This window comes from Diabrotica undecimpunctata, chromosome 4 (genome assembly GCF_040954645.1).
Source record: "Diabrotica undecimpunctata isolate CICGRU chromosome 4, icDiaUnde3, whole genome shotgun sequence".
Classification (NCBI taxonomy): domain Eukaryota; kingdom Metazoa; phylum Arthropoda; class Insecta; order Coleoptera; family Chrysomelidae; genus Diabrotica; species Diabrotica undecimpunctata.
Window position 1 is genome coordinate 33,731,525 of NC_092806.1, and position 13,710 is coordinate 33,745,234.

The following is a 13,710-nucleotide window of genomic DNA, read 5'->3' on the forward strand; positions in this document are numbered from 1 at the left end:
ATTAACGCGACTTACGGAGGAAGCAAGAGATTACCGCTGGGATACAGACTGCCAAAATGCCTTTGAGACCTTGAAAAAGCATTTAATAACAGCACCAATTTTAGGGTATCCACTGCCAGAAGGAGAGTTCATCTTAGATACAGATGCAAGTAATGTGGGAATTGGAGGAGTGCTGTCTCAGATTCAAGGAGGACAGGAACGAGTCCTCGGATATTTTAGTAAAGTTCTTTCAAAACCTGAGCGGAATTATTGCGTCACGAGAAGAGAACTTCTGGCAGTAGTGAAATCAGTAGAGCACTTCTATCAATACCTCTATGGAAGAAAGTTTCTAATCCGAACCGACCATGCCGCCCTTAAGTGGTTGATGCAGTTTAAGAATCCAGAGGGTCAGATAGCCAGGTGGATCGAACGACTCCAAGAATACGATTTTAAGATTGAGCACCGGGCCGGAGTTAGCCACAGAAACGCTGATTCTCTTTCCAGAAGGCCATGCTCAGCAGAGTGTTCCCACTGCAACAAAACGGAATCCAAGGAAGCAGCAGTGCTAAGAACGACGATTGTCAACGACGACTGGACGCCTACTAAGATCAGGGAAGAACAAGAGAGAGATCCAGTTATACAGAAAATCCGAAAATGGAAAGAGGAAAACCGTCGACCACCTTGGCAGGAAATATCAAACCTATGCTCAGTAGTTAAGACGTATTGGGTCCAGTGGGACTCATTTATCATCGAAGATGGCTTGCTTAAACGAGTCCTGGAAAATGATGACGGTTCAGAGAAGAGAAGACAGTTGGTGATCCCAAAGAGCAGAATAGCCGAAGTACTTCGTCAGTTACACGACAGTCCATCGGGAGGGCATTTTGGTGTAAGGAAAACCCTTCAGCGAATTCGGGAACGGTTTTATTGGATGAACAGTTCCGACGATGTAAAAGACTGGTGTAAGAAATGTACTATTTGTGCCACGAGTAACGGGCCTCACCGGAAAAGGAGAGCTCCTATGAGACAATATAATGTTGGAAGCCCGTTTGAAAGAATAGCTTTGGACATTGCAGGGCCATTTCCAGAAAGTGAAAATGGGGGCAAGTACATGTTGGTAGTAATGGATTACTTCACTAAGTGGGTCGAGATTTATGCACTTCCAGACCAGAAGGCCGCCACCGTTGCAGATAAGTTGATCCAAGAATATATCAGCCGATTTGGAGTGCCTTTGGAGATCCATAGTGACCAAGGCAGGAACTTTGAAAGTGATCTATTCCAAGGAATATGTGATAGACTAGGCATGAAGAAAACAAGAACTACCGCGTATCATCCGCAATCGGATGGTATGGTAGAACGAATGAATAGGACAGTTGGCAAGTATTTGACAAAGATGGTGTCCGATCATCAGCGAGACTGGGACCAATACCTCCCGTTCTTCACAATGGCCTACAGATCTGCTGTTAACGAATCAACGGGCCAGACACCAGCCAGAGTCCTATTCGGACGCGAAATGCGACTACCTTGTGATCTAGAATTTGGGTGTCGACCTGGAGAAGATGTAGCAGGAGAAGATTATGTGATCGAATTACGAAGAAGAATGGACGATGTACATGAGTTGGTCCGTTCCCACCTTCAGATCGCTAGCGACCGAATGAAGAAACGGTACGATACACAAGCCGAAAAGGGTTGCTTTAAGAAGAACGACAAAGTATGGCTGTATAATCCCAAGAAGCGAAAAGGTTGTTCTCCCAAATTGCAGCAGTTTTGGGAAGGTCCATACCTCATCATGGAGAAGATCAACGATGTCATCTACCGAATAAGCAAGATTCCGAGGGGAAAGCCGATGATAGTACACCATAACCGGTTGGCATCTTTCGAAGGTGACCACGACGTAGATGAAGAAGTGGAAGTAAACCAAGTCCAAGATGTGTTTAACCTCACGTTTGAGGAATTCATGGGTGCCTATGGAGGTACCGGTAAAGCAAGACATGGTGTTACCACTGAAGAAAAGCAAGATCTACTCGCGCTCCCCGATGACTACTCGCTGGCCCTTACCATCCCGGCCAGTATCAAAGACGCACCAGGGTTGGCATCCGTCTTTCGAAGGAAGTTTGGTCGAGTTGCAGAACTGCAATGCCAGGTGCCAGCTCCCGGTAAAACCTTGAAACTCCAAGATGCATCACGTTACCTTTTCTACCTGGTAACAAAAGACACTGCCCGTGACCAACCTACCTACCGAGATGTATGGGAAGCCTTACTTCAATTGAGAGAGCACGTACTAGAGTCCGACGTGCAAAAGTTAGCCATGCCAAAGTTGGAGTGCCGCCAATTAGATTGGAGGGTTATCCGAAATATGGTGGAGGATATCTTCAAAGACACCGAAGTCCAGGTGTTAGTCTGTTGCAATCCGCTAAGTACCTTGTGCGGAGAGAAAACCGTCCCTTGTCATTTTTATACAACTGGAAGTTGTAAAAGAGGGTCCAGTTGCCGATACCAGCATACAGTTCCGGTTCCAGTCCCGACAAGGTTCCAGGAGGAACCATCTTTTAAGAGGGGGGCAATGTTACGATAAATATATACTGGCCTAAATATATGATGACTAATAATTCTGTTTTGTTGTAGAAATTTGGCGAATGATCTAGGTTCAAATTATGGTGAATCCTCCAAAACTAGATGCTTCTCGATTTTTCGATGCAAGACAATGCGATCTTTCGATGCTGTTCTAGTATATCAGGATTTCGTATATAAATACAACATTTTTATATGGAGGGCCAGTTAATTCTCAACACCCCGCGCTCGCGAATTTGTTACGTACGAATATAATAAATTATTGTCAGATAAGTTAATATAAATAAAGAAATAAATTAAATCCGTAAGTGTTATAAATATTGAACCTTTTAATAAATTCACAACAATAATACAATACAAATTAAAATGCAATATCCATAAGTATTTAAAAATGACAATAATGTAATAATAATAATAAAAAAGTCCTCCCCGACTGGGAATCGAACCCCGGTCTCCCGCGTGACAGGCGGTGATACTGACTACTATACTACCGAGGACATGACACAAATGTATTTCAAAATTGACAGTTCTGGATCATACAGTGATTTATTGAGATTATTATTTTGAAATACAAAAAAATAATATAATTATGAACATTTAATAAATAATACAAAACATATCACATAAATAATAATATTAATAAATATTTTATTATATGTATATATATCTTTATAAAATATATATAATATTAAATTATATATACAAAAGGAACATTTTTATATTCGAGAGAGGAAGGAAGAGAAAATATATCTCCTGTCTCTCTCTTACTCATTATCTTACATATGTAATGATTTCACAGATTCACTCCCATACAAATTTCCAACGTGGAGCGCGCGTATAGAAGTATAACTTCAAAAATTGAAAATTAAATATTCTTAAAGACACACCAGGCTTAGCTGGTAGAATCGCGACTAAATAATCGTAAGTGGATGCATGTCTATGCTTCTCCGTATGATTCATTGTGGTAGGCGACTATCGCGTCGCGGTAAAAATAAGAAAGGTTGCATTTTCTTAATCGCTGTGATCATTTAGTCGCAGCACATGGATTGATTTATATTTGAAACAATGTGTTCAATTTTGGCGACTATACAATCTCGCGAAATCGCGCGACTACAAATCGCAATTGGAGGGCTAGCCTTAGTGTATACATGTATATGTTTGTCCGTATGATTAACTATGGTAGTGTGACTATCGCGGTATACATACGACAGGTTCCGTTTTCTTAATCGCTGTGATTATTTAGTCGCAAATGGATTGACTTCCATTTGAAACAATGTATTCAATCTTTGCGACTAAACAATCGCGCGACTACAAATCGCAAGTGGAGGGCTAGCCTTAATACAAGTATTAAAATTGAGCTTGGAAAATGCAGTAACTAGGCCATATAATTTATTATGAAATTCCAAAAGCACCGTATTTTCTTTTAAAAGATGAATATTAATTTATTGGGAATTTTTTAAACATAATGAAATGAGCTAGTTTATTCACTCTTAATACAAGAATTAAGATTGTACCTGGAAAATGTTATGACATAATTTATTATAAAATTCCAAAACCGCCTTATTTTCTTTTAAAAGATGAATATTATTATTTTTTAAATATAATAAACTGGCTTATTAACTCTTAATACACGAATTAAGAATGAACTTGGAAAACGGACTGACTAATCTACATAATTAGAAAATAGAAAATTCCAAAATCACCGTATTTTCTTTTAAAATGTGAATATTAATTTTTGAATTTTTTACATAATGAGCTAATATGGAGTACCCCCTACGGATTTTTTAGTTTATATTGCATTACATTTAATTATAAAAATATAAGCTGGGGAATAACATCGTAATAACCAAAACATCACTTGATTTAATTCAATGTCAAATAAACAAAACGTGAGTTAACACTCAGCAAACCTCTTGCGCGACCCTGTAGAGTCAGCACAAATTGTGTCCTTCGTAGATTTTGCATTTAAAGGCAACTTTTGGTATTACTATATTATTATCAGTTTTTTAAATCGTGAGGTGAGTTGAGACACTGTCCCTTTATCTTAGTACATTCATTCTTACTACAAGAATTAATATTGATATAATCAATATTGTTCAAGATATGTAGTCAAGATTATGTAGAAAACCTGTTACAATTAATATAACATGCTTTATTTGTCGTCAAATTCAAATTGGATATTTTTATTATTTGGAACAGATTATTCCGGTATTATAATAACATTTAGTTTACCCCAGGATGTATTTTGTTCAAGGGCGATCCATTAACTATAAATATCCTTTCTTTTTTTTGTGTCTTAAGATCGAGTACTTAGTTATGTACCCGGAGGTAAGCACAGGTTAATAAATGAATACCTGGCGCCCATAAAGAATATTTATTGGTTGATGGATTTCTTTTTGAACCTCTGAAAGGAAGAAGCAATTTCCCTAAGAGAATACTCCCATTTGGAAATTAATGGTTAAAGTTTTATTTTTTGGACGTAACAAACCGTATGTTCCAAGGAGGATATTTCGTAATATTACTTTTTTGGATTTTACGATCTATATTAGCATTACCAATAAAAAATGAGATACCTACTTTAATTGCATAGTATACATCGATACTAGTTTATTGACGTCGCGAAGGATATAGCCTCAATAAAATTGAAATAGATCACTATTGATTATTAATTAGTTTCTATGATTTATTGACATGCCAGTAAATCGTATTACATTTATAAACAAGAGACAATAAACTGCATGCAAGTATCAAAAATCGTTATAATGCGACAGAATACCATGCGAGAACATGCTTCTACCATACTCGTACAGTTTGAGAAAAAAGGTATGCGGAAATGTGAAAATTTAGTAGAAGCATGTTGGATGCCTAAAAATTGTATCTAAACAATTAACCTAGTGATCATTTACAATCCAAATGAAGATACTGACGACAGTAATTATGAATATGAATCTAATTGATCTAATAATCTAATTAATCTAATGATCTAATTGATCTAATGATCTAATTGATCTAATCAGTATGGCTAGTTGAGGAATGTTGCCGGGAACAGTCACTCGGGGTTGGTCCTGAGAAGACTGCTGTGGTTCCGTTCACTCGGAGAAGGACCATCAGACCTACCAAGGAGCTTACCTTCTATGGTAAAGCTTTATCGTCTTCCGAGTCAGTGAAGTATCTAGTAGTCATCCTGGATTCTAAACTGTCTTGGAAAGAACATCTCGACCCCAAGATGAAAAAGGCCCCTGCTACTTTCTGGGTGTGCAAAAGAGCTTTCGGAGCCAAATGGGGTCAGCAGCCGAAAATTCTATATTGGATGTACCAATCCATGATAAAGCCCATACTGACGTATGCGGTCATTTTGTGGTGGCACCGGACTAGACTGGCTTCAGCTAAGGCCCAGTTGGCTCACCTCCAGCAGTTGGCATGCGCTGGCATTTTAGGAGCCATGAGGATCACTCCCACATCGGCTCTTAAGGTTGTGTTAAATTTACCTCCTCTACATCTTATTGTCCTAACCTCCTCTGGATACTGGTTGGGTATGAATGGGCGCAGAGACCATTGCGACATTTGGATGCAGGCCCTCGAGTGTTATCCTGTGCTCTCTCTGGTACAGAACAGCATAGCCTCTCAATTTGATTTCTCATCCTCCTTCTTGGTTCAATTTCCTGACCGGGATGAGTGGATGGAACGAGTGCCTGCACTGATCCGTCGAAGCAAGCCCACCTGGTTCACGTGCCGTCTTTCAGGCCGCGATATTTGCGATCCTGGTATTTACTCAGGAGATAATAGACAGGGTTTGCTCAGGCAGGACCATCTATATCTGCTCTGGTAGTCAAGTAGCGCTAAGGGCTTTGAAAGCGACCAAAGTCAGCTCTAAGCTGGTTCTTGAGTGCAAGAGAGCACTTGCTGATGTTGCGCTGACCAATATGGTAAACTTGGTAAGGTGACCGGGACACACAGGCGCGGAAGGGAATGAACGGTTCCAGGACTCCTGGGCCAGTTGTAGTGGTACAAGACAGGCTAGGAGCTACATAGTGGGGCCATCCAAAAGTCAACTTCTCCTTCTAGACCATAGAAGATCCTCTCTGATGGTCAGTTTGCTTACTGGCCACTCTAGACTCAGGCGGAACCTTCATCTGCTTGGATTGGCGGATGGCCCACGGTGCCGTCTTTGTGATGAGGAGGACGAAACCTTGTCATATGTTCTCTGGAAGTACCCGGCACTGGCCTATTAGAAGTGGTAGATCCTGAGTTCGACCTTTATGCAACCGAGCCAAATGAGAAAGTTCCTTGGTGGCTTTCTGTGAAGCCACAAGTTTACTAAAGGATTAGATGTTCGGAACGGTTTTCGCTCTTCAGTCAGTGAATCGTTACATACCGCATATTAATTCTTCAACTAAATGGCATATACAGAAAACCAATCATCAGCCGCGGCGGCTACGTCGGCATTTGGAATGCCACAAACATCTTCGCCATCCAAAAAGAAAAAAAAAGGCAAAACCTTCTCACCCTCCAACGTCTGAAATGGTAAACAATGCCATAAAACGGCTCAAGATAAATAAGAGGTGGTTCTTCTCTTCACGCTATCAGGAAATATATTGCTGCAAATTACAAAGTAGATGCGGAAAAAGTGGCACCGTTCATCAAAAACTATTTAAAAGCTGCAGTTGCTGCTGGAACAAGAGAAAAAGGAGCGTCAGGACTTTTCTAATTAGCGCCTACCTCATCGTCGTCCTCTAGATCTGCAAAGCCTAGTTCTGGAGAAAAAAGAAAACTGGAGAAACAACTAAACCGAAAAAAACTGCCGCCGCTGCCAAACGTTCTGCTACCGGCGAAAAGGCAAAATCTGTAAAGAAAGTGACAAAGGTTAAAAAAAGCCGCGTCAAAGAAGTCAACACCGAAAACTGCGTCATCTTCATCCTCAGTTCCGACTTCCCTAGAGACCGAAGTAAAGACACCAACGAAAGCGAAGAAATCAAATAAAGGCAGTCCTACGAAAAAACCCAAGGCACCTAAACCAAAGACCACCAAGGCTGCTGCAAGTTCACCAAAAGCTAGAAAAGCTGCTGCTCCAAAGAAGAAGAAGAAGTAATTGGACTAATTAATATCTTAACAAATTATTAAAAACAAGTGTCTGTTCAACAAGCTCACATTATATGTTATTTTCTTATAAGAACATTTTTGAATCTTATTGTTATTATTTTATTAGTAAATACTTACCACTACTATTAAGAAACAATAGAATTTGTAATTTCCTTGTTTTTTGCACTAATAATTGTATATTTCTCTAAATGAATGTATAATACATTATCAGTTAAAACCGTATTTTTGCGTGTCTTCGACAGTGCTTCAAATATTGGGAAAATTTACCATTAACTTTCTCAGCACAGCGGACCGTTTAAGTCTTGATCCCTAATCCAAAATAGGCGCAAATTCATGAAATATACTTTTCTTAGACACTGTATTTTACGACCTAGAACAGTAAAGGTTATAAAATAGTAAAAGTAAAAATGATTCTTTAATTTTGTCAATGAGTTTAGTCACTTTTCTGTTGAGATGGGTTATTGGACTTTCTATTTGCATACACAAGGAGATCCTGTATGTCCACGTTTGAACCGGACTATAAAACCATAATAGCTTTTGTAATTTAAGCATATAAAATATTTTATGAATGTACTCGACAAAAGCAAAGTTATTTTCTACTTAATTCTCACGCTTGATGTCGTGCAATGTTATTGACGTCACATACCAAACACCTTCCACTCAATCTCGTTAACTGATTTGCATGTAGTATGAAGCCATTTTTATGCTGGGTCACAAACTAAATCACGATGACAAACGTGAGAATTAAATTATACAGATTTAAGTTTCAATTAAACATAACTAACATGCCTCACGGTAATAAACGCAATGTACAGTTGTTAGCAATGTTTTCGTATAAACAAGATATTCTCGCCTCGGTTAAAATTATAAATTAGATTTGAGATTATTAGAGCAAATCCTTATGATTTTACTAATGCCATAATGAATTCTGTGCCTCCGGTGACGCGTTACAATATTTTAGTATATTCACGATTTTAGATTGCTTGTATGTATTTATTATGATGAAGTAATTACATTTCATTAAAAGTTGAAGCTGTTTAACTACGGTAAAAAACCCAGAAATAAATTGTATAAGGTTGATTATGCTTTCGGTATTATTCTACAGTTCAAATTTTCTGATTTCATGTTCTATTTGTTCTTTCCATATAATCTCCCCACTCGATAGCATTGAATATTGATAAAGTTAAATAAAAAATTTTATTAAATCGAAAGTTGATTATTCAAAATTAACAAAAACTTGGTGGCATATGTTATTGCTAATTAATTGCTGTTAATTGGTATGTTATTATCATGGGCGATTTCAATGCCAAAATAGGACAAGGTACAGTCGACAATGTCGTGGGGTCATATGGTCTTGGCATAAGAAATGAAAGAGAAGAAAGACTGATCCAATTCTGACACGAGACGGATAAGGTTGTAATGAATACATTTTTTAAATTACACCCAAGAAGGCTTTATACATGGAAAGCACCCGGTAATACCTCAGGGAAAATCATAAGAAACCAAATTGATTTTATGAACATAAACAAAAGGTTTATAAAATTCTATCACCTCAACAAAAACATATCCAGGCGCAGATGTCTTCTCAGATCATAGTCTATTGGTTGCAAATATCAACATATGACTCAAAATAATTCATAAGAAAATGAGGCACAAGATACATATAAGACTACTAAAAGAAAATGACATCCAGAAAAAATGTAAAAACAGAGATTAATAAGAATTTTGCGAAAATAGTTAAAGACACTACTAGAGGCATAGAAGAACAGTGGAACGAAATGAAGACATCTATTACCACAATTTCGCATGAATATCTAAACGCAAAAAGAGAAAAGAAGCAAGAATAAATGACAGATAAAATATTGCAGATGATGGAAGAGCGAAAAAAATTAAAAGGTAGATATGACAACGAATACAAAAAGTTGCACAAGACTATACTAAAGGAGATAAAAGGAGCAAAAGAAGCATGGCTAACGGAAAAATGTACGGAAATTGAAACATTACAATGCAAATATTACCTTTCCATATACACAAAAAAATTAAAGAGATACAGAACACCAGAAAACCACGCAATACAGGCATAGTTGTAGACATTAAAGGCCAGGTTTTGACTACCATTGAAGATAAATTACGAAGATATAAAGAATATTTGCAAGAATTATTCGAAGATGCAGCATGAAGTCCGACTGACATAAACACTCCCTACGGCCCAGAAATAACAAACGAAGAAGTAACTATGGCTATTAAGCGGATTAAAGACTAAAGCCATTCAACAACATCTACGAGACTGCTTACTTACCAAAAGACTGGCTACTATCAATATTCATTCCACTTCCTAAAAAAGCCAACGCTAAAAAATGTGAAGAACATAGATTAATTTGTTTGAGGAGCCATGTAATTAAAGTACTCTTTACTATCATTCACTCGCGCATATACACCAAATTAGAAAAACACCTGAATGAAGTTCAATTTGGATTCAGAACAGATTTCGGAACAAGGGGGAAGCACTTTTTAGTTTGCAAGTTCCAATACAGAGAGCCAGGGATGTCAACTGCGATGTTTATGTATGTTTCATTGATTTCGAGAAGGCATTTGATAAAGTCCTACATGGGAAACTAATCGATATCATAAAAACATCAGGACTCGATGGTAAGGATATAAGACTGATCTCAAACTTATTATCTCCATCAAAAAGCAACAGTGCGATTAGAAAATGAACTGTCCGAGATCTTCACAGTCGAAAAAGGAGTAGAAAGGGTTGCATATTGTCACCGGCATTATTTAACATATACTCTGAAAACATCTTTAGAGAGACCTTGGACGAATCAGAAGATGGGATTTGGCTTACTTCGGCCACATCGTGCGTAATAATAAATACCGACTTCTATAGTTGATTCTACAAGGCAACATTGAGGGGAGAGAGACCCTGGACGTAGCCGTATATCATGGAAGTGGACCGGTCTAACGTCAACTGATCTATTTCGAGCTGCTGTGAATAGAATAAGACGGGTCAATGTGGTCGTCAACATCTCTAGAAGATAGGCACGTTTAGAAGAAGAAGGTATGTTTACCAATCCCCAAAAACTACACCATCACCTCCCAAGCTCCAAACACACCCCCGGAAAATCCGAAATATCGTCCAAAAAGCGAACTGCAATTAATTTATTTCTAATTTATTACCGAAGTTTTACACCAAGAAACAATATATCGCTGCAACCGTTTCCGAGAAACAATGGCTATGCCAACTTCATGATAAAGCTAGCATAGCCATAGCTATATTCCGGTAACAAATAAGGCTACAGAGCCCATCTTGGAGACATATTTATCGATCCTCAAAAACTATAGCTATGCTAGTATTACCGCAAAGTTAGCATACCCACTGTTTCTCGGAAACGGCTACAGTAATAATTTTTTTCTTTTCGTAATAAATGAGCAATAAATTATAGTGTTAGTCTGAATTTGGCCTTATAAAATGGATATGCTAACTTTACAGATATATTTTTGAGAGAGCGTCGCACAAACTTTGCTTAGCGACTTGAGACCAACTGGGATTCATTTTTTGGCTAGATACAATTTTTGGGACCGACAAGCTGGCGTCAATGTTTATAAAACAACGCACTTATATTATAAGGCACTTAGAAGAGAACGCGTTCTCAATTTAAGACGAATATTTTTGTAGACAAAAGGCACAGTCTGTCCCTTAAGATTCAAACCAATATTTGTCCTTCTTCCTCTTTATAAGCAATTCTGCTTGTTCCTTGGCGGATTAATACCTCTATGGAAGGTTGTCACTCCATCTTTTGCGCGGTCGTCCGATACTTCTTCTACCGATTGGTGATTTATCTCTATGCTATTTTGACGACACGGGTCTCCTCCGTTCTGCTTATGTGGTTATTCCATTTTTTTCTATTTTGTGTCCATTCATTTATACACTATACGTTACATTTTCTTCTAATGTCTTCACTTCTCTTTCGATCTCTCAGCGTGTTTCCTGTTATTCTTCTCAGTACTCTCATCTCTGCCGTTTTCAGTAGCCTTTGCATTGTTACTGTGTCGGGTCTTGTTTCTGAGGCATATGTCATTATTGGTCTTACACTGGCGTTATAAATTCTTGACTTCATCTCAGTGTTAATGTGTGTCTTCCGCCATATAGTGTTATTAAGGCATCCTGCCAATCTATTTGCTTTTTGTACTTGATCTCTTTCTTTGTCCATGTCTCCATAGCTAGACAGTGTAATTCCCAGGTATTTTATTTCCATTACTTGTTAAATACTGATGCCATCAATTTCTATTTTACATCTGGATGGTTCTTTGCTGACTACTATTGTTTTAGTTTTCTGAGATAAGATTGTCATATTAAACTCTTTTGCTCTTATGTTAAATCTGTGGACCAGTCTTTTCAGACCATCTTCATCTTGGGCTATCAATATTGCGTCGTTTGCGTAACAGAGTATTTTTATTTCTTTGTTTCCCATTCTGCATCCTCTTCCTTTGTTAACTGATTTCATCCATGATCAAATTGAAGAGCACGGGGCTCAATGAATCCGCTTGTCTTATTCCGCTGCCTATTTCTATAGGTTCTGTAAGTTGTCAATCTATTCTGACTTCCATTTTGTTGTTTTGGTAAATGTTTTCGATAGTTTTTATAATATTTAGGGAAACTTTCTTTTATACAGAAGATGGATTACATCTTGTAGTATTAATCTGTCAAACGTTTTCTTTAGGTCAAATTCTCAGTAATTTGCTTTATAACGAATATTGCATCTGTACACGATCTTCCACTACGAAAACCCTGTTGTTTATCTGCTAAACGTATCCTCTGATCTATTAGCACTTGTTGTGCACTAGCATTAGCATTATTAACATTATGTTTTGCATTAGCACTTATTTGTAAGTTTTAGCGTAGTATTTAACAAGTTTATTCATCTATAGTTTGCTGGCTGTTTTTTATCTCCTTTTTTGAATAGTAAAATTAGTTCGCTCGTTCTCCATTCTTCCGGTATTTTATTGTGTTATATAATTTTGTTAATTAATATTGTTAATTGTTCTGTCATTGGTTATCAAACCAATATTTATGAAAACGAAAAATCAACTATTTAAATTATTGTTTTTACATCAACTGGTTCAATAATTCCAAAAAGTTTCTCTCCATTTATATGCATAACTTGTAAAGGTGTTATTTGTACATTGATTTTAGATGTTCAAAGCGCTATAGTTAAATTGTTTATAGGGGAGAAATATTATTGACAAGAAATAGGGGAAGATGGTGCATAAATGTAACATAATCTACTAATTGTATGAGGTGTAAATAAAATACGTCGTTTGCTAATAAGATAATCAATAATATCGGTTTACATTATCGGTTTTAATAGCTCTTACCGTACATTTATATACATAATATGCGGTCTTTTACAGTGAGTCAGCTGTAAGAACGGCTGGCTCACTGTAAAAGATGAATCACAAAAGATGAATCCACGATGCGTTTTAGAAAATTAAATTTTTCACTGACATTTCATGAAGGCAACTTGAAAGTATTGTCTACATCGAAAATTGAATTTGTTAATTTAAATGAGAAATTAATAATTGGTTTAGATAATTTAAATAATTTGTTTAGATAATTAATGGTCAAATAACAAATATAGCGATGGTTAGTACCTGTCAATCCTGTCGATAAACCTTTAACAAAGGTTTGCCAAGCATTTGTACTGTTTGATATTACGAAAATTTTGCCAACTGTATGTCCAGCATTAACTCAAGTTTCGTCAATGTAGTAAATCTTTGTTTTTCCACACGATATTCCCAAATTGATTGTAGATAATTACTTTGTCATGATATTATTTCCTCCTTATCTGTTAAAATGGAAGCGTTGTATGTATGGAAAGTTATGATCATGTTATGTAGTGATTTACGGCTGATTTTAAGAAAATTGTTGCTTTCGCGTATTTCACTTAATACAGATTTCAGAGTTGGACTCCTATTTTTAAAGAAAAACGAATGTACAGTTCTACGGAGGATAGATATTGTTTTGGGCGTCATCCAACTTAATTGGTTTTTGTCCGCACT

General features: G+C 37.2%; 1 protein-coding gene across 3 annotated transcripts in view; it reads left to right on the forward strand.

Annotated features, from left to right (window-relative positions):
- The window catches only part of LOC140439430 (tyrosine-protein phosphatase 10D-like), a 197,715-nt gene that overhangs the window by 92,904 nt on the left and 91,101 nt on the right, over window positions 1-13,710 (forward strand). The gene's annotated exons all lie outside the window — the stretch shown is intronic.